Raw genomic sequence first — 22,690 nt, forward strand, 5'->3', positions numbered from 1 at the left:
TACTGAGATCTTTATTAGAACAAATTGATTTTGAGGACTCCTTTGACATATTATTTTATAAAGTAATGAAACTTAGCCTCTATCGTTCATTGCCCTCACAAAGGTAACTAAAGGAAACAGGTATAAAATCTGACCCATGGTTGCATTCTGAGTATCACTTTTATGTTATTTCTAAATGTAACTGTCCTCTGAAACACTTCTGAACGATTTGCATGGAGTATTTGGGCCAGTTTAGAAAGAGCTGATACTTGTTTCTATCATTTCCATGAAGCCATAGGGGATCAGAACATGCTACCCCAAAATATAACACATTGGCATAAAAATTATTTTTAGCTAGAGCCAAAAAGAAAATCCACACAAGCAGAAAGAAGCCTTCTCAGAGCTTCCATTATATAACCATACGGCAGAAGTTTCTGAGAAATGAGGACTGCCATAAATCCCCTCTTTCCAGCAAGTTTTATGGTCTTAAAGAAGAATTTCAGCTTCCAGATTGTTCTGCATAAACAAATCTTGCTAAGATAGTCTTTATCGTACATCTGTTTCCTCCATATAGTTACCTTCCCAAAGTCTGCAACATCTGGAAGCCTAAAAACTTGTTTTTTGTCTTTTCAGTACTCTACAAATTATGATCTTTGTTAAGATGCTATGTAAATCCAGGTTTTAAACACCCCTTTGGGCTACTCATAACTGAATTTCTCTTGCAGGCTACACATGTTAATGAAGTATTCATTTTTCTCCTGTGGATCTGTCTTTTGTCAGTCTAATTTGCAGGACCCCAGGTAGAGGACATAAGAGAGGAAAGAAAAAAGTTTCTGCCCCCTACAAAACATTTATTTATTATATCCTCAATGGGAACTCTTAGGAAAAATCTGGGTGTCCAGTCCTCATGATTGGGGACAAGTTGCCCCTTAGCATAGGAATAATCTTCTCAATGCAGCTGCTCTAAATCTCAATTCTTTCACTGACAAAATGCTTTTGAAAACCCTTCTTCATGTAAGTGTTGATACAATTAGCAATTATATATGCAAAGGATGTAACAGTGTCTGGGACATTTATGTGCTTGGTAAAGTATTGGTGTTGTTCTTCTGTTATTGTAATATTAATAGATTATAGAAAGCAGATACAGTGCTTAATGGTGGAGAAGCTTTCTGAAAAAAAAAATTTGCTTTCTGACTGACTCATTTGGAATTGCAAAGAGAGAAAATTAAGTATGGCAAATAAGATGGGTAAAGAGACAGTAAGCTACCTAATTCTCATAGCATAAAATTATTTATTGGTAATACTAAGAGCTTCTAATCTAGAAACAAAAGAGGCAGAAGTGTGGCCATAAACATATATAAAGTTGTCACTTACATGCGGAGGGAACACTCACCACAAGTATACCATCTGAATTCTCCTGCGCTTAGTCCTTTATACTCTACTGCCTACTCAATATTCTCACTTGGATGTGTTACACTTACTTTAAACTCAACCAACTGGATTAATGCTCTTTTTATCAAAATATTTCCTTCTCCTGCATTCTTCTTGGTAATTTATGACAGTTCAGTTCATATCAAAAACAAGGAAGGTATTCTTCATATCTGTGTTCTTACTGCTCTGTTACCCAATCATCTATGTGTCGGGAGACAGGTGCCTCTTAAATGCTTATCAAATCTGTTCACTTCTTGCTAACTCCTCCATTATCACCAGATTCTAATTCACCAATATATTTACCAGTCAGACCTACTGCAATAATAATATGTTAACAATTGTTTCTGCTTCCTCTTGTCTTATTCCAAATAATTAAAAAAATAACTCCAGGTATTTTTCTCTTTAATCCTAAGATATATTTAGTTAAATCTCTTTCCCATTTACAAGCATTCCATGGTCTCCATTGCTTCTGTGATACAGTCCAAAATTTCAAACACAGCCTAAAAGAACCTACCTTTCAGGCCTACTTTTCCAGTCTAATTGTGAATCACTTACCCCAATCTTTATTAAACCTCAGGACCTTTGCACGTGCTGTTTCTTATGCCTTAAACTTACCTTCCCTTTTCTCATACCCAGTTGCCTGACTAGTCCATCCTTATCTTTCAGAAGTCAGCACATACGACACATTCTTTCTAAAGCTTTCTCTCACCCTGAGCTCTGAAATAGGCCTCCCCGTTTTCTGCTATCATAGTAACAGATTACCACAATTATAAAAATTCTTTGCTTAACTATTTATTGGAAATATCTACGAGACTAGACTATAAACTTCTTGATAGCAGTGACATTTTCTTCTGTTGGTCTCTAGACAATGCAATATTTGTTAATAGTAGGCTGTCAATAATACTGGATGAATAGATAAAAACAAACAATGAAATATGCAGTAAACAAGATATTTTTGTAGCTCGGGATACAGATGGGCCTATGGGATCTTTCTAGTGCTGCAAGTTAGCCCTTACATATTACTCTGGCCAGCTGAATTAATGTTGAAGATGTCTGCTCTTAGCATTCTTTATTGAATGCAGAATTAGAAGAAGTTACATTATTTTATAGCTATGAGACCTTGGACTTGTTACAGAACATGAAAGTTATTCAGCTGAATGTAACAGATAATGCTAGGAACAGTGATTTAAGCAAGATAGGTGTTGTGCTTTTCCCTCAAAGCCACAAATTCAGAAGTAAGCATTCCAGTGTCTCAAAGATGTCAGGGCTGATTTTCTTGTTTCTCCCCACAGTCTGCTCGAGATGGTTGCTGGAGAGCTTTATCCCATAGATCTGTATTTGTGGCAACAAAAAGGAAAATGTGCCATGGGCAAAAATGATATATCTGGTATTAAATGAGTCCATTTCCTATATAAGGTGCTTTCCCAGAAACCCCTCCCAATAAAGTCACTTATATATTATTGTCTGGAAATACCATTATATAGATACCTTTAACAGCAAAGGAGTCTAAGAAATGCTTTAGGTAGGAACTTTGCCAACACCAACAAAATTAGCTTTCTGCTACATGAGAAAGAAAACATAGTTACAAAAGGTGCTGTTGGCAGGCTCTGCCTAACTCAAAATACTGACTTTGAGTTTACCTAAAAACAAAAGATAAAAATATAGACATTTTAAGGTGTTTATTATCATTAACCAAGATTAAAGGTCACTAATACTGCATTATGGGGTTTCTGCACACATTACATGCAAAGTAACACTCCATTATTAAAATAATGTGAAATATAAGGTAATTTCCAAAGAAAGTCATTCCAGCTCCCAGATGTTAATGGATTTCTTGGGATTCATGTCCACTGACAGTTTATCCAAAATTGAAACATTCTTAACTAAAAAAGAAAAAAGAATATGAATGTTTTACTCTGGCAATTGTCTTGACTTTTGTGTTCTGAAGGAAGAAGTATAGACAGATATCCCTCCAGTGCAGCTAACTTGGAGATTCATTGATGGAGAATGATTGACTTCTGATTTCTGGAAATTCTGAATGAATGAATTTTTTGAGGTCATAGTGAAATGAGTTCATGCAATTTAATTTGATTATGTCTCTATCTAATATGTGCATGCTAATTACCCTCTGTATATCAAATGCTCTTGGAACACTAGTAAAAGAAGAAACTTTTTTTTTCCTTAAAGATCTAAAAGTCTTCCTACAATTAGAATTGATTAGAAAACAATCGTTTGTCAGGGCATGGTGGCTCAAGCCTATAATCCCAGCACTTTGCGAGGTTGAGGCGGGCAGATCACATGAGGTCAGGAGTTCGAGACCAGCCTGGCCAGCATGGTGAAACCCTGTCTTTATTAAAAAATACAAAAATTAGCCAGGCATGGTGGCAGGCATGTAATCCCAGCTACTCGGGAGGCTGAGGAATGAGAATCGCTTGAACCCGGGAAGCAGAGGTTGCAGCAAGCTAAAATTGTGCCACTGCATTCCTGCCTGGGCAACACAGCGAGATTCCATCTCAAACAAACAAACCAAAAGAAAAAAAAAACCATTTTTATATCAAGGATTTTGTGTAGGGTGTGGATGTGTAGTGTTGTGCGTTCTGTGGCAGTGCCAAGAAGAGTGCTTATACTTCCATCTTTGGACAATGAGACCTACAAACTTCTTTAGAGATGAAAGGTACGATTTTATCTTTTCTCTATCTTATAATTATTTCAAGCCCTGAAAGTCCTGGAATCATCACTTTCTAGCTTGAACGGCCTGTTGGGGGGAAATAGGGGAGGGCTAGTGGGGGGTGGCGAGTTGCGGGGGGTGGCATAGGGAGAAATGCTAGATATAGGTGACGGGGAGGAAGGCAGCAAATCAAACTGCCACGTGTATACCGATGCAACAATCTTGCATGTTCTTCACATGTACCCCCAAACCTAAAATGCAATAAAAAAAAAGAAAGGTCCGAGAAACAGAGTAATAAGTTGCTACTTGTCTCTGCATCTTCAAGGTGAAATACGCCCTTGTCTATATTTACAGAGTTTTTAATTAAAATGCCCCATGACTTTAATCTTATGCCAAAATTTTGAGAGATTTGTTTTTCTCATAAAATTGGGATTACAATGTTTGTCCGTTTTCTGTCACTCTTATAGTGTAGTATGTAATTTACATTTTTAGTAAATTTTCCTCATGTTACCTTTTTCAAAATGCTTTTTATTTTTTTCTTTCTTATTTTATTTCAGTTAATTCAGAATAATGATTTTGACTTCTTTGGTTAGTTAGGGAGTGGCAAAATGATTTCTTAAGTGTTTTTCAAATAAAATCTATACCACAAGTTAAAAAATATGTCAAAGGACTTAATTATTTTGTTACATTCTTCAACAACATTTTTATATACACTTGATAGAATGCTGAGAAATTTTAGCTAGTAACCAAAGGAAGATTTATTGTTTCTGGCTGCTGTCTTTTTCTGTGAAATGTGTAGATATGCCATTTGATTTAAACCAAGTGTGTAGTCCTCTGATTCAGAGTTTAGTCTGCCCTCAACTGAAGAACATCCGAGGGTGTGCTTTTTGTGTGCCTGACATGGATGCTTAAAGAAACTGCATATAGCTTAATAGAAATCAAAGCTTCTGAGGAAGAAAAGATTGAACTCACCCAATATTATGTGGCTACTGAAAAATGAAATGAACTAGAAAAACAGCATGATAGAATATTAGTAATGAGTATTTGTGTATTGGAAAGTAGTAGTCCTTCGACTCCTTAGATCTTTTTACTTAATAAAGTGAGCTAACAATAAAAGGTTTTCACAGATTCTTTCAGTGAAAGGCATTCAGTGACAGTGGATACAAGGTTAACTGGTTGATAAGCATTCATCATTTATATATATATATTTATATATACACATACACTCACATACATGTTTTTAACATTTTCTATGTACCTGGCATTGTTCATGGCACTGGGTTTATAGGTGGTGAGGTGAAAAAAAACAAGCCAGGTTCTCATTCTCATGGAGCTTATGACAAAAGGAGGACACAAATATGAAGCTAATAATTACAAATAATTTTTTCATTGTATTCAAAAAAGGAGCCATGGATAAAAAATACAGATGACTTTAAAATTATATAATATAATTAATCAGCATAGAGAGAGCAGATTTAGGCCTTTAAAAGCATATTTTTCCTATGACCCTGGTGTTTGTATATGGAGGAGGGAGTGGGGAGGGGAACAGGCAGGGAGAACAGCAATCTAGTGGCCTTCAGCCAAGGGAGGAAACAACTTTGCTCACAGTAGGCATCCTTAGCAAAGCCAAGGAACAGTGATATCAGTGTCTACACATTTCCCACGATTTCTAAAAATATAATCAACTCATTAACAGGAAAATACTAAAACATATAATTTTTTAAAAAAATTAATGGATGGTTGGTGCACTTGGCTGTGAGATTGAGCAGTGTCATCTACATTTGGGTAATGGCCTCTCATATTTTCCATGCCTTATGCTGCTGGGAAGATACCATGCAAAAGGAAGGCCACATATTCTGTCTCAACCCCAACCATTTATTTCCTGCCTTCCTTCATCATTATTAATCAGAATGTTTGCAACTGTGAACTGTCCTAGTTTTTATTTTTGGCTTTCTTTGCTAAGTCCAAGTATAAAGAGAACATAGAATTCTCCTTGATGACCATCCCCTCCTTCAATTACAGCAACAATTTTCCTAGAATGATTGTGCTATTGATTGCCCAAATGCAATCTGTGTGCCAAAAAATGCTTAATACTATCTTGTCATTCACAATATGCTTAATGGCAAACAGGGGATTTATAGTATGTCAAATTTAATAACCAGAAGAACCAATAAAATATGACAGAAAAGATTTCCCACTCTTTAGGAATGGAATGGTTCCATCTGTACAATGATGGCATGTAGGAAAATACTCTTATTTAAAGAATAATGAAAAAATATATATTTCTACTCAAGAAAGAAAATGTACATGATGTCATGCAGAAGGGAATTTTATAATTTAGAACATTATTCTAAACTCTTGTTTTTCTAGGTTAGGATTTCTCAAAACTGAATTTTTATATTTCTTATTAGGATTGAAAATCTATATAGACAATTTTGGCTCCCAGGAGAGTCTAAAATCCTATCATTGATGAACCCACTACCTCATTCTCAGGCCTGAATCCCAGAAAATTAGGTTTTGTAGTAGCAGTAGAAATGGTGCTGATGGATCTGGTTAGTAAAGCAAGTGAAACTCTTTATCCATTTTGCACTGTTGCTCTTCCCTGATATACACACGCACGCGCACACACACACACACACACACACACACACACACACACACACACAGAGATACTTTTGCTAAGCAAAAGTCCCTCTGCTTAGATTATTGAGCAAACAAAAGAATCACCTGGAAGTGACTAAAATAATCTCTCCTCTAGATGTTGTGATTCTCTGGTCAGACCTGGCCTAAGAGTTGTTTTTCCTTGTTTTTAAATGTGTCCCAATGATTCTGATGCCAAGCATCTAATACAATGCTTTATGAACTCTGCGTATATTCCAGGATAGTTAAACACTGGGTAATTATTGAAAACTGCTTGAACTCTTACCATGTTCTTCCAAATGCTAACTTTGACGTGATTATAGTCTATCACATAAGGTCATTGTGAAGCTCAGGTAGATTAATCTTATAAAGACATAGAACACAATTTTACACTTATAGGTGCACCATAAGTATTAGCTAGTATTGTTTGGATGGAGTTTATTTTTGGTGGTATTGTAGCTTTTGTTACTGTATAACTATAACCTAAGGAAATTTAAGAAACGAAGGTAAATATATTGTTATGAATCAGTGGTGGCCTCAGGACTCACCATCTCAAAATACAGTCAAATGCCATTGATGAAGTACAGGAGCTGGAAAGCCACCAAAGAGGCTCTCAGTCTTTTATGGAAACTGCACAGCCTCTCACCTCCATGTCTCTCTGCCTGCTTCATTCTCTCTCTCTTTGCTGACTCCCTGCTTTTTCCAAAGCATAGTGGATCACGGTCAGGACACCCACTCCTGAATTTAAATTAATCCTTCTATCTGCAAGAGACAAACTAGCCCCATTAAGTCCCATTTTTATATTCCCAGAACAAAGATTCTAGTTGATTCAGTTTAGACCTGTTGATTATCTACTCTTGGTTCAATTGGCTGTGGAGTGGTATCAGGATCTAGAGTGTAAGCAAACTGCTAAGATTCAACTGCACATGTGAGAGCAGCTCTAAAATAGAAAAAGGTGTGAGGTAGTCAGGTAGCCTTACAGGTATCTGCAAAGGGAGTTTCAATATCACTGCAATTAGTTGGTAATTCAAAATGTCCATAAAATACATTGTGAGTGCTGTTCAAATAATTTTCTGGGATAGAATCCAATTATTATTTGGATTCTGTCTGGACTTTTGAAAGTTAAAATTAGATGATTTGTCATTGGATGAAATGTAAGCCAAAGTCTTTAAGGAAAATTGTGAAAAAAGTGAATTTATCATCATTGTGGTATCTCCCCTTTCTGAACTTTTTGTGTCTACCATTTTCTGATGACTAATGTTCTTATTTGCCTCTTTTAAAGGAAAAGAGTAGCACTTAAACTTGTGTTTTAATGTGTTACTCTCAGTGATATCTGCACTTAAAAAGTATCATGGATGAGGCAGTGCAAACCTTGACAAAAAAGAATGAGTTGACAATAGTGGCAAACTCAGACGATGGTGAGAAAACTATTTTTGAGGGCTAGGCCTTTTTGGCACCCCTTGAATTATGCTAAAGTGATACTAATGACGATTTTAATGTTTCTGGTTATCTTTGCCTATTAGATGAATTCAGTTTGTTTGCAGAGTACCAATGGTTTGTGGTTGAACCCAATCACTGAGTCATTGCAGTGGCTGAAAGTTACATCCTCGCTGTAGTTTGGATTTTTGCCATATTCCTGACCAGCATTTGAACTTCAAGTTTGGCATGGAACCAGGCTATGATGGTCATAAAACAAGGCCCCATCCACTGTGGTATGTCTGACCTCTCAAGGTTCCCTCCAGAGCAATGATTCTCTGAAAATAAATGGACTATACAGCTTGATGTTTTATCTACTCATATAAGTGCCTATTTGTTTTAAATAAGTTTTCATGTTTTAAACTTTTTGTCTGATGTTTTTATAGGCACACATTAAATACACATACATTGGGATAAGAAGATTATTGCTTTTATTTTACCTGTCATTCTCTTCATCATTATAATTTAGGTTACACTGTTCCTTTAAACAGTATGAAATTGCTGATATCTGACCATTTTCAATCTACTAAAATGGCAATTTTATATATTTCAATCTAAATACTTGCATGGTCTTTTCTGGAAAAGAGATAGGATTATCAAAATATTAATATTGAACCTATAGTGCCAAACCAAAGTGTTTTAAAAATTATAATTATGAATAAAAAACGACTGGAAGAAAGTTTAAAAATACATCAGTGGATATTTTTGGATGGTAAGTAGGACTAATAGGATATTTTATTTTATTTACTCATCTTGCTTTATAAAGTAGGCATGTATCATGTTTATTTAATAACATTTACATTTGTGGTTATTGAAGTAGCACAGGTACCTTGGAAAATAGGGAAAATGATAAATAAAAAAACTCCTACTATGCAGAAATTTTTGTGGTAACTTTCTACCTACTCCATTCTTATAATTTAAAATAACATTGCCAATTTATCATAACTTCTTTTCTTATTAATGAAGATGAGTATTTTTACATGTTTATTGGCCATTTGTATTAATGGATCCATTTCCCCTGTTATTCCTGGAGCCCGCTTCTACTGCCCATTCCAGTAATAACTGGATGTTATAAGACAGGGAGGACCTTTGATCTGCTGCTGGTCCTCGTTGGCCTTTAGTGGTGGAGCACAAGTAGTAATTTTTCGGAAAGAAAAGTAGGCATTCTATATGTTGACAATAGGGAAAGTAGAAAAACAGGTCAGACAAGAGGGAAAACAAACACAAGCACAAAACTGCAAGACTGAGAGCTGCCTAAGTATTTGAAGATAGTCGTTATAGAGTTAAAGATCATAAGAAAAGTCAGGTTAACAATCATTAGAAGGCAGAGCTTAAAAAACATGCATACAGTGAATTATGTATGTATCTTTTAAAAATAGGAATCCATCTCCCCCTCATGGCTCAGACTGGTCTGACCTTTCCTGTAATTTATAGAACATCAGAAGAAAAACATGGGTCATTTTCTTCTTTCTTTTTCTTTCTTCTTCATGTCTTCCCCTATCCCCAACAGGGGACAGGAGTGTCATGAATAAAATGAAATGTAGGTTGTCTTTTGCGTCCAACCCTTTAAGAATCGATTCTATGTATAGTGTGAACTTAGAGATGTCAAAGTACTTGGCAAAACATGCTTCTAAAATAAATACCATAACCAAGCATATTCTGTAAAATGGCTAGTTTGGGCCTAGAATTTGTGGTTGGGTAATTTTGATGTGGTCACTGTGTTATTTTGTGGTCAATGAAATTAATATACTGTAGAGGAGAACCGTAATAGAGCTCAGACTTGTGTTAAAATAACTCATTTCCCTACTTCCCACAAATTGCATATTTTCTTCTTTTTCTCTTATCTAAAAATAACTAAGTAGTCTGTGGTGATTACTCTTAAAGAATCAAACTTTCATTTAAGAAAGCCTGTTTCAGATAGTTAGAAGGAAAACTGAAGTAAAAATTCTTAGCATTTAATCCCAGACTTCCTCCAATTAGAGTAACATAATTAATGGGTTAAAAATTCATTGCTTTTAATTAATTGAAACCTATCTTAACTATATTCTTCTTATTTCCTTCTGTTGGAGTCTTAGAACTTAGAACCGAGGTCTCTTACTTACCATCTTTCTCAAAACAGGAGGGGCAGAGAGGGGAATAGGGGAAGTCTCTCTTTGATAGGAAAACTTCTTCCCAAGAGAGATGCAATTGTCTTAAGCTCTCCTTCCTAGGAATGTCATCAAATGATCAGAAGGATAAACTCATGGAGAAAAGACTGAGAGATATGTCACTATGCCCAGATGGGCATTTTATTCTGAAGGCACCTCTTAGAGATTACCTGGGACACTGCATTTGTATAACAAGATAACCTTCCTTTGCAATGCATTTCCACCCCTCACCTTTACCCAGTTTATCAAGAACCTATTTTTTCTTCAGTTCCATTCAGTTCCCAAAGAGAATTATTTATAAACCCTTGTCTAGTCTCCAGACCCATTCAATCATAGCTCATTCCCTACTCCCTGTCCCTAATGAAGAAGGTATTTAAGTATCAACCATCCAATCTGTCCCTTCTTTGAGTTTTCAAGCCTTTTGTGGCTCCCTTGCTTATGCATGTTAATAAATTTGTTATGCCATTCTCTCGTTAACCTGTCTTTTGTTATAAGAGTGTCAACCGTGATCCTTATGATAGAAAGAAAAGGAATCACCCTGTTTCTGCTGCTACACCTTGCTGTTTGATAAATAGTTTTGTAGTAATAGGAGTCAAATTGTTCAAGTTGTAGAATACATTATAAGTGGGATAAACTTGAATGTTCCTTCTTAATTCCAGTGGTGTTAATCAAATTTGGTTTCCAAAAATAGAATTAATCAATTGTTCTTTAATTAAAGAAACTTCTTAATGAACACTGTTGAGCTATTCACAAATTGTAGATTACAATCTAGAAAATATACCCTTTTCTTCTTCCAGCTCTCCCTCCCTTACATGTTCCTTGCTTCCCTTTCTCATTTTCTCTCTTCATTTCTTTTTTCCTTCATATAAGATAAAGGGACAATTCACCGAAGCAATTCATTTTATTCCACAGGGCAGTGGTTTTATTTGGAGTAGACACTCCAAGTAAATAAAGATAATTTAAATGTCATCATTTTATTGACTTTCCTACTCTTTTAATTAGCAAGACAGTTGATCTTTAATCTTTTGTGAACCACTTTTCAATGAAATCAATATTTTTGCTGACGTAGATATTAAGCTCAGAAAGTCTGATGAATGAAGAGAAGCTTAGCAAAAACTGTCATGAGGCATTCACTCAGAGAAATTTACAAGCCAGAAATTGATTTTCTTCTGGTATTCTTAGTGGAAGGTCAGTTAGTATAGGTAGGTCAATAGAAACAAAAGAAAATCAGTTTTTCTGAGATACTGCTCTTCCGTAATCTAGTATGTGCTTTCCTAAGAATACTCTTCTTTTTGAAAGCTTAAATCAGAGTAACTTATGTAAAAGGAATAGCAGGCATAGGTTAGAAAGTTGAGGAAGTTGAGGAGCACAGGACAGAAAAATTAAATAGCCGGGCACAGAATGCTTTCAAATAAAATAAAGCCATGTTATTCAGACATAGACATTGCTATTATTTCAAGAGAGATGGATATCTTTACATTATCTTTCAGTAAAAGAGATAAGATATAATAGAGTGTTTACTTTCTTAACAGAGCAAATGTTAAGTCATTTTGGGAAGTGTATGTATATACTAAGGCTTTTTCCTGAATAAAGGAAGAGTGTTTATTTAGTCTAATGCTATGGCACAAAAATGCAAATCATTCTTTATCAAAGCAGAATTTTGTCAGGTAATTATAGTTCTAAATGCACACTTCAAGAAAAAAATTAAAATCATCTATTAGCTCAATTTCTTTTCTACATTACCAATTGTGTCTATAGTGTTATATGCTAATGTTTTGTGGCTTTATTTAATTTATTCATATATACAAACCCTGGAATTAATTCATGTCAGTAGCTCTCCACCTTCTCTTCTCACTGTCACCATGAATATATTTTTTAAGACATTATTTTTCTTAATTATCCTCATGCAATAAAATTTTGATATCATGCTTATGCTGTATATCTGTTTATTACTCTATACATACCTGCATTTTATACATGAAAAAGAGTAAGGGTTTTTCCACCCTCAAAGAACCAAGTTTTGTGATTTTGAAGGTAAAATGGCCTATTAAGAATGCATGATAAAAATATGTTTTGCTGAATTTGAAATCTCTGAGTGGGTGAATTCTCTTTAATGGACTGTCCAATTCATTTTTGTGAAGTGGTTTGCTTTTTTTTTCATTTTATTTTAAAGAAATTTAGGTCACATGGACATTAAAAAAACAAATATTCTGAGTAGTATCCATAAACACAATCCTGAAGAGGTGTATCTTTAAATTGACAAATGTCAGGGTGTACTAATTTCCCCAGGTTCTTTACCTCTATTCTCCTCACAGTTGGGAATATTTAAATTTATTTCTAGGTCCCTAAAAACAATGCTAGCCTCAAGCAAATAGTGCTTAAGCATTGTTTACATCAACATCTTACAGCTCAGCATGGAATCACATGTGCTACTCTTTTAATTCTGCTGCAATATTCCAATTTTGATTACCAGGCGACTACCTTGCCCCAGGTCTGTTGGGTATTGGTCCTGATTCCCTTTACTGAATTGAGATACTTTGCTAAACATTTTCTCATTTGGGTTTTTCATTGTTCTTGCTACAGTCTTCTTTTTCTTTCCTTTTCCTTTTTTAACTGCTGTCTGCACTATACCACCCTTGCCCCTACTATTGTCTCTGAACTGGATTCTTGTCCTTGGTTTCCAATCTCATAGTGTTCTATTATAAAATTATAATTGGTGTTAAAATTATAATGATGATGATTAGTTGATAGTTGTAGATATTGTTGTTTGCTATGCCTTGAAAGAGCCAGAGTGAACTGCAAATATCTTAATGCTTGTTTGTATTCTTAATGCAAAGCTCACTTGTTGGTAAATCATATGAGAATAGAATGATCTAGTTTTTCCTGTTGGCTTTTGCTGTGGAAAATTTAAATAATTGGCAGAGAAAATAACTAAAACTGACTAGTGCTATTTCCTGAAGGGATTAGCTTAATATTTACTTAAGAAAATTGAATTGACTAGATCTTTATGGTGGGGAAGCCATTACACAGGCTGATGAATGAAGACATTTGTAAAAGAATCTTAGGAAAAAAAAATCTTATTTGTTTTTGTAGGCCCTGAGTTTTAAGTTTCACCCTCATAAAAAGTTTGTGCTTTAAAACATTTATTGAATTGAATTGATGCATACTTTAGCATTTCTTTCTTCTATCTTTAAACTGATTCCTTTTTCTCTTGATTTAACCTGGTATAAAATAAAATGATAAAGACTATTCTAAAATGAACATAAAAATATTTTTTAAAAAGATCTGGCCAGGCATGGTGGTTCACACCTATAACCTCAGCACTTTGGGAGGCCAAAGCAGATGAATCATTTGAGGTCAGGAGTTTGAAGCCAGCCTGGCTAACATGGCAAAACCCCATTTTTACTAAAAATATAAAAATTAGCCTGGTGTGGTGATGTACACCTGTGATCCCAGCTACTTGGGAAGCTGAGGCAGGAGAACCACTTGAATGAGAAAGGGAGAGGCTGCAGTGAGCCAAGATCATGCCACTGCCCTCCAGCCTGGGCGACAGAGCAAGATGCTTTCTTCCTGCCAAAAAAAAAAAAAAAAAAAAAAAGAAGAAAATCAATCAATCAAAAGGATCTAATACTCTAATACAAGCATGTAAAAAATCAAGCAACTGCTTAAAATATGATGCTATATTATCTGTATTTTTATTCATGTACATTCTTTGTGATGTGGATTTTAAAACTGGTAATGGATTTTGTATGTTAATGGTGGGATAGGGGAAAAATTGGGGAGGAGGTTTTCTGTTGTAAGTCAGCTAGGAAAGTGAATCATTTCCACCTTCATATGAAACCTTATCTTTTGAAATTTGTCTAGCAGTATTTGCTCTTTTGGTTGCTTGTATCAAATAGACATAAGCGGGTCTTGATATATTGATTCTTGATATCTCTATGATTTAAAATCCAATGCAAAATCTGCTTGCAATCATTTTTCTTGAATATAGCACTCTGCAGCTGTGATTCATGGAAACATATCTGAACTCACTATTCTAATTTTCTCTGTTCCCAAGGCCAGATCACACTGTTCTGAAATGATGACAATGATGCCTTTGTTTTCTGGAGTAGTATTTTCTCTAGATTAAAGCCAAATATATGTATTCAAAGATATTAATGAATTAATGACTTATGAATCCCTGATCAATTGTTAGGGAAAAGGGCATACTTATGCAGGGGCCAAGGTAATACTTTCCTTTCTCTCTCTGAAAGTTTGCTGAAAAAGCAACTGACTAAAGGCGAATGAATACAAGGAAAGACATACAAATATATTAATATGCATGGCGGGGGGGGAGTGCAGAATGATTATCCTGTCACACAATAACGTACAGATGCATACGTATCCTTCTCTGAAGAAATGAAAATGAGGAAGTATGGATAATTGTAGGGGAGTAGTAAATGATTTTTAGGGAAATTTAAAGGGCTTATGATACAAATGGTCTGGGATAAAGTCCAATGGGCTTGCAGAGCAGACAATGACTTGTGACAAAGTCTGTCCAAGTGTGGTGATAGACTCATTTTTCTTCCTACAATATGAGTCCAGTTAATGAGAACGTAGGAAAGGGAGCAGAAATAACTATTTTATGCTTTGAATGTTTCAGAATTTAGGCAAGTATGGAAATTTTAGAGAACAACTTCATCCTATGCTTTGGGAAAAATAGAGAATTAAGAGATAGGATTGGGGAAAGGTTAGCGAGAGCTTGAGTGTTCTCCTTAAATTTAGCATGTCAAAGTGCCGTGCTTTAGAGTATTGGTTTTGGAGACCCAACATTCCCCTGTCTGAAACTTTCCTAGAAGTTTTAGGTCATAAAAGCTAAATAAGTTGCATGGAGAGAAAAATCAAGACAGTAGCTGAATCACAAAGGATCCAATCAAATCAGTATCTCATTTCGGGGAATATGCCTAAGTAAACAGTTGTATCACATTTTAGAAGACCTAGCGGGTAAGGTCTCAAAGCTAGGCTTTTATATATTATGTAAGCAAACATATTTTTATCCCATTTATGCCTGAGTTGCAATATTTTCAATTGTAAAATCAGACCTTGGAGATGACCTTGAGCTGTAGGATATAGATAACTCACACATGCTTAGTGTTCCAATAATGGAACACTAGGCATAAATGGTTTTAATAAGAGGTGTCTCTATAGAAACAGAAGAAAAACAAAGGCCATTGTCAAGAACAGTCTATAAGTTAGTCCTTCTAGAGTCTGAAGGATAAGCAGCTGAGAAGACCAGTGAAACAAATTAAATTAAATAAATTTTTCCCAATATGGCCAAAGCCCTTACAGAGTTTTATAGAAAACAGGGTAGCCAATTTACATTTTAAAGCTCAAAGAGAATTTAAGTTTCTTTAAGAAGGTGTTTGAGTATGTTAGAAAAAGATTGAAAATGGACATTGATGAGACATAAAGTAATAGGATTCACTACGTAATTTTACCAGGAGACTAATTTCATTTAGATATGTAGCTTTCAAGTTAGCCTCTGTTTTCAATTGGATGATGGAACTCAGGGAAAAGCCCACTGACAAATAGTGCAAAAAAATGTAGTTTCTAGGCCTTAATATTTATGTACATAAAAAAACAGGTGCATTGAGAGGGCAGGGCATCTAGATCCCTCTAAAGTTATGGATCCTATTTTTACATTGAATCCTGGGTCCCCCCAAAAAATGGAAATGCTGCAGGATGGTGCTATGCAACACCTCCACAGTGCACCTTGTTGCAAAGACATTCTCCCAAGGTTCGTGGGCCCAATAGCAATCAGCCCACTCTGTGATTGGCATATCAGTCATGGGAATCCTATTTCTCAATGGCAAGTTTTCTCATAACCTCCAAGTGTTCAAACCATGCCTTTCATACCTAACTGTGCAAAGGAACGAGTAGCTACCAGTAGTAATAATCATTCACTACAACTGTTGTCAGTCAACTCCAGAACTGCAGCCCTTGCCAGTGACTTGCCAGCCATGGCACACCCACAGGTCATGTTCTTTCTAGTACAGAGTGAAACCTGGTGCCCCCCAAAGGCAAAGAGATCAAGTCACTCAATATAAAAACACAGCAGAGCTTTAGATCTGAGAATAACATTCCTGCTACCCTTGAGATTCCCTGAGGACATTTTTCTGTGTTCCTCAAGGGGTCTCAGAACCTTAGAAGTCCTCTCTAGATTCCTTCATGTACTATCAAAGATGGCAAAGAGGAAGGCCTGGTAGAAGTAAATGGGAAGATAATTCTTACAGGATCCAATTTGGGGAGATTTTAAGCTTTCTAAAAGGCCAATGAGGTTTTACATTTTTCTCCCCAAAAATTATGCCAACAGGAAAGGAAGCAAACATAGGGACCACAAATATTAAAAAGCATTTTCAGACAGCTTAAAAAGCTTCCCAGAAGCAGAATCCAAAAGAGAAAAAGCAGAAAATTCTAAAAAAATAAAAAATAAAAAATAAAGTTATAGCCTGAATATCAGCTTTTAGTTAAGCTGGCTTTTACAATAGAGCTCTTTAAAAAAATCTGTAAAAACCTCTTTTCATATTTCAGCCAGGACAAACAGCCAATATTCTTGGCTTGTGAACTTTTTTATGTCTTCTAAACCAAAGGTATCTTTCCAAGTGACTCACTATAACCATAAGCCTTAACTATGGTTATGACTTAACCAAGGACACATGAAGCATCTCCAAAGGTACAAAGCAGCTTTGACAAGATCCAGAAACTACCCCAAAAACAACTCAAAAAAGGGAAAGTTTCACTAGCTGCAAATGGGGTACAACTCACATTTCTGTCCAGTCATATTCTCTAGGGTCTCAGCTTCTCAGCTCACCATCTACAAAGGCCTGAAAACCCCATATGCCTACAGATGAAAGAAGACAGGAAATCAAAAGCTGTCCATGGAAGGGAAAAGGATCAATAACAAATAGGTATTCTGAAAATCCAGAGTCACACAAATATTAAACCATGTTTTAATCATTGTTTCTGAAAGAACTTATATTGGCAAACACTGATTCCCTGACCTGGAATAGAGCTTGGGCCATGTGAATCTTAGTCTCTAGACTACAGCTGAAGTGACTTTATTTGTAAATTCTGCAGGAAATTCCAAGCAGGCAGTTTAAGTGTACAAATAATTTTAAGTTTGTCCTGGTCAGATTTCTGCTCTTTAATTTTGTCAAGAGAATTTCTAAGGGTAGCCATAACATTATTATGTGTCTTTAAAAAAATAATTTGATCTTGGAAATACTAATATGGTAATTATTTAGAATGAGAGCTCTTTTAAAATCTTTTTTTCTTTTTTAAATTTAGGGGTCTTTCTAATTTAAAGGATCTATCTTTTGGTTGCCGCTGATTAAAAGTTCCAGTGGTGTACTTATTCCAATAGCAATGCAATCCAGTGAGTCTCTTCATGGAAAGCCTAGGAGGTAATTTTATAGGCTTAGAATAAGTTTTTTCCATCTACACAAGACATGTTTCCTGGAGACAGCATAGGAGATGCAGTCCCAATAATTTTGCCCTAAAACAATTCGCTCCAAGGAATAAGTTAAGGCAGCAAAGAACTTGTTGCCAAAGACAATTAAGGATAGTGTTTGTGCATCTAGTTCCCCCAATATCCCACAAATTTGTGGAAGGCTGCCAGTCACAGGTTTGATCTTCCCCAGGGCTAACTAGGCAACGGGTTTGGAATGATCGAGTGCCTTATGGATGAGATTTCTTATTAAGATAAACTCCCCTGAGAGCCTAATGCGTTCAGAACAAAGAGTGTTCTGTTGAAAATCTTATGTGTCTCAGGGTTCCCATTTTTTTTCAGACTGGCCACTGGACCATAACCCCAAAATCACACCCCCCAGATAATAGAGACCAAGAGAGAATGTTCCTACTTGGTCACAAGTCAGGCTTTCAAAGACATAAAATAAGATGAGGGAGAAACCTTGTTTGGTCTTTATTTTGGCGACCCATGCACAGCAAAGTTTGCCTAAACAGATGCTGGTGTGGTCAGAACCACAAAACTGACCATTATGAAGGACCGGCTCAAACAATGGGCATATTGGCGTTTTAGGCCTGTGTTATACTCTATAATAACCCTCTATGACAGAACAACACAGAAAGACAAAGGCAAAGGGAGAAATATTATTTCTGGGAGGAAATGGATAAGGCAATATCATATTCATACCAGAAATGTATACTAGCTACACCCAAGACTTGTCACACAAATTCTTTTCTCCCTTAATCAAGATTTTAGAGATGGAAATAAGACAAATAGTGATTTTTTTTTACCATCTGTTCAACCTAATCAGAGAGAGAAAGAGAGAGAGAGAGAGAGAGAGAGAGAGAGAGAGAGAGAAGCTGGGATCCCAGATGGTAAAAATTATTAAATTATTAAATTTCTTACTCTTCTATTGGTTTGTCAAGTCCTGAGCTCCCTTGACTTTGCTTCCAGGAGAGCAGAGAACCTTTGGTATCCTGCTGAGAGTGCCAAAACTTTAGGGGCCAAGGGAAAGTTTTACCCTTGCCCTCTGAAGGTTCACTGAAAGTCAAGTGACCGACAAAGGCACATTGACAGGAGAAATGGCATACATATTTATTTTTAGGCATCTGTTTCTGAGCCCCAACACTTAGGTCATGCCCTTAGTCTTTGGGGACGTTTTCAAAGTAGAATATATTATAATGTAGTTGTACTATTTATGTTTATACCACCTACTCACATTTAACCTTTTCCATGAGACCTGTTTTACCTACAGCCTCTACTATGAGAAAAGTCCTTCAGTGTCCATGCTGACTCTGCTGTCTATGACTTATTTGATATGGCATTGCACCTAATCCAGGAGTCACTAATTTATACACTAACTTGTGTGTGTGAGTGTGTGTGTGTGTGTGTGTAACCCAGAGTTAATAAATTATATTCTCCTAGTGAGACTTTGAAATAAAAATACAGAGTTATTGACTGTTCAGCTGAGTCACTACAAGGTAGATGCAAGGCAAATTACAAGGAGCCAGACTCCACAAGCAGGTAGAAGAATGAGAGTGGGGACTTTATCTTGGCATCACTCTAACCTGGTCATGATAGAGTATGCTGACACACAGTAAGTGAGCAATCAATAAATACTTGGTATGCAGGGAAACTCAGAAGTGCCATGCAAATAGGACCATGTGAACCATACAAGTTACGGGAGGAACAACAAAATTTTTCTTTTCTTTTAAAAACTTTTTTTTCTATAGGCTCTTAGGGTACAGGTGGTGTTTGGTTTGGTTACATGAGTAAGTTTTTTTTTGTTTGTTTTAGACTCTAAGTTCTGGAGTACATGTACAGAACGTGTAGGTTTGTTACATAGGTATACACATGCCATGGTGATATGCTGCACCTTTCAACACATCATCTACATGAGGTATTACCCCTAATGTTACCCCTCCTCTATATCCCACCCCTGACAGACCCCAGTGTGTGGTGTTCCCCTTCCTGTGTCCATGCGTTCTCACTTTTCAACTCCCACTTATGAGTGAGAACATGTGATGTTTGCTTTTCTGTTCCTTAGTTTGCTGAGAATGATGGTTTCCAGCTTCATCCATGTCCCTGCAAAGGACATGAACTCATCCTTTTTTATGGCTGCATAGGCTTCCATGTGCCAAGACATGCTTTGTAAGTTGTATTCCTAGGTGTTTTATTCCCTTTGTAGCAATTGTGAATGGGAGTTCACTCATGAGTTGGCTCTTTGTTTGTCTATTATTGGTGTATAGAATGCTTGTGATTTTTGCACATTGATTTTTGTATCCTGAGACATTGCTGAAGTTGCTTATCAGCTTAAGGAAATTTTGGGCTGAGACAATGGGGTTTTCTAAATATGCAATCACTTCTATGGGTGCATAGTAGGTATGTATATTTTAGGGGTATGTCAGATATTTTGATACAAGCATAGAATGTGTAATTGTCACATTAGGTGTATCCATCACTTCAAGCATTTATTTGTTTGTATGTTATGAACATTCTAATTATACTCTTGAGGGGGTGTTTCTTACTAAAATGAATGAGCCATTTCCTATTTAAACCTAATCCGTGTGCTCATGCTTTGGATTGCATTCCCTCCAGCATTCCCAAAGCATTCGTTCTGTAGTATTCCTTCTTTCTCAATTTTTACCACTGCTACCTCCACTGTCTTCTTTCTGCAATTATGTAAACATATTCAAGCATCTTCCTTTGTCCACCAGCTCCTAATAAGCTTCTCTTTTCATTTGTCCTCCTTTGCCACACCCTTAAATCTCCATGTTCCTAGGAATCTGTCCTGGATAATTTACTCTATCCATCCATTCCCTGGACTATCTCATCTAATCCCATAATTTGTAACTTCATATTTTTATATTGATGATTCCAAAATCTATATCACCAAACCTGCTCTCCACCCTCCCCTCTCTCTCTCTCCCTCTCCCTCTCTGGATCTTCAGACATTTCCACTTATTAGTGGGAGGCCCCAGAAAGTCCACAGAGACACCTGAAAATCAGTGTGTCTAAAACCAAATGCATCACCTAGTGTGCAATATAACAAAATAACATCATAATGACACGATCAAATTCACACACAACAATATTAATCTTAAATATATATGAGCTAAATGCCCCAATTAAAAGACACAGACTGGCAAATTGGATAAGAATTAAGAACCATCGGTATACTGTATTCAGGAGACCATCTCATATGCAAAGACAAACATAGGCTTAAAATAAAGGGTTGGAGGGATATTTACCAAGAAAATGGAAAGAAAAAAAAGCAGGCTTTGCAATCTTAGTCTCTAATAAAACAGAATTTAAACCAACAAAGATCAAAAGAGACAAGGGCATTATATAATGATAAAGGGATGAATGCAGCAAGAGCTAACTATCCTAAATATATATGCATCCAATACAGGAGCACCCAGGTTCATAAAGCAATTTCTTAGAGGACTACAAAGATACTAAGACTACCACAATAATAGTGGGAGATTTTAATACCCCACTGTCAATGTTAGACAGATCAACAAAACAGAAAATTAACAAGGATATGCAGGACTTGAACTCAGGACCAAGTAGATCTAACATACATCTACAGAAGTCTCTACCCCAATTCAACAGATTTCTTTTCAGCACCACATCACACTTAGTCTAAAACTGACATAATTGGAAGTAAAACTCTTCTCAGCAAAAGCAAAAGAATGGAAATCCTAGCAAACACTCTCTCAGACTATAGTACGATCAAATTAAAATTCAGGATTTAGAAACTCACTCAAAACTGCACAACTACATGGAAACTGAACAATCTGCTCTGGGCTGACTACTGGGTTAATAATGAAATTGAAGCAGAAATAAAGATGTTCTTTGAAACTAATGAGAAAAAAGACACAATGTGCAAGAATCTCTGGAACACATTTAAAGCAGTGTTGAGAGGGAAATTTATAGCACTAAATGCCCACAAGAGAAAGCAGGAAAGATCTAAAATTGACACCATAACATCACAATTAAAAGAAGTAGAGAAGCAAGAGCAATCAAGTTCAAAAGCTAGCAGAAGAGCAGAAATGACTAAGCTCAGAGCAGAACTGAAGGAGAGAGACACATGAAAAACCTTTCAAAATATCAATGAATCCAAGAGCTGGTTTTTTGAAAAGATCAACAAAATAGACCACTAGCCAGACTAACAAAGAAGAAAAGAGAGAAAAGTCAAATAGACCCAATAAAAAATGATAAAGGGGATATAACCACCAATCCCGCAGAAATACAAAGTACCATCAGAGAATACTACAAACAACTCTATGCACATAAACTAGAAGATCTAGAAGAAATGGGTAAATTTCTGGATACATACACCCTCCCAAAACTGAACCAAGAAGATGCTGAATCCCTGAATTGGCCAGAAACAAGTGCTGAAATTGAGGCAACAATTAACAGCCTACCAACCAAAAAAAGTCCAGGACCAGACAGACTCACAGCCAATTTCTACCAGAGGTACCAAGAGGAGCTGATATCATTCATTCAAAATTATCCTTTTCTGAAAGCACTCTGAGGCTGGGTGCTGTGGCTCATGCTTATAATCCCAGTGCTTTGGGAGGCCAAGGTGGGCAGACCACTTGAAGTCAGGAGTTCAGGACTAGGCTGGCCAACATGGTAAAACCTCCTCTCCACTAAAAATACAAAAATTAGCTGGGTGTGGTGGCATGCACGTGTAGTCCCAGCTACCCTGGAGGCTAAAGCAAGGGAATTGCTTGAGTCCAGGAGGCAGAGGTTGTAGTGAGCTGAGATCATGCCACTGCACTCCAGCCTGGACAACAGAGTGAGACTCCATCTCAAACAAACAAACAAACAAACAAA

The 22,690-nt window shown here is 36.2% G+C and overlaps 1 long non-coding RNA gene across 1 annotated transcript; it reads right to left on the reverse strand.

Moving 5' to 3' along the window:
- Positions 1–1,508: 1,508 nt before the first annotated feature.
- LOC116564370 lies at positions 1,509–21,803 on the reverse strand. Its single transcript, XR_004274866.1, has 4 exons — positions 21,661–21,803; positions 14,360–14,363; positions 1,628–1,633; positions 1,509–1,520 (listed from the first exon to the last, which is right to left on the reverse strand). It is a non-coding gene; the product is annotated as an uncharacterized LOC116564370 (long non-coding RNA).
- Between the last annotated feature and the right edge of the window lie 887 nt (positions 21,804–22,690).

The sequence above is a fragment of the Sapajus apella genome, unplaced genomic scaffold (genome assembly GCF_009761245.1).
Source record: "Sapajus apella isolate SASKATOON/1434 unplaced genomic scaffold, GSC_monkey_1.0 scaffold2, whole genome shotgun sequence".
NCBI classification, from domain to species: Eukaryota; Metazoa; Chordata; class Mammalia; order Primates; family Cebidae; genus Sapajus; species Sapajus apella.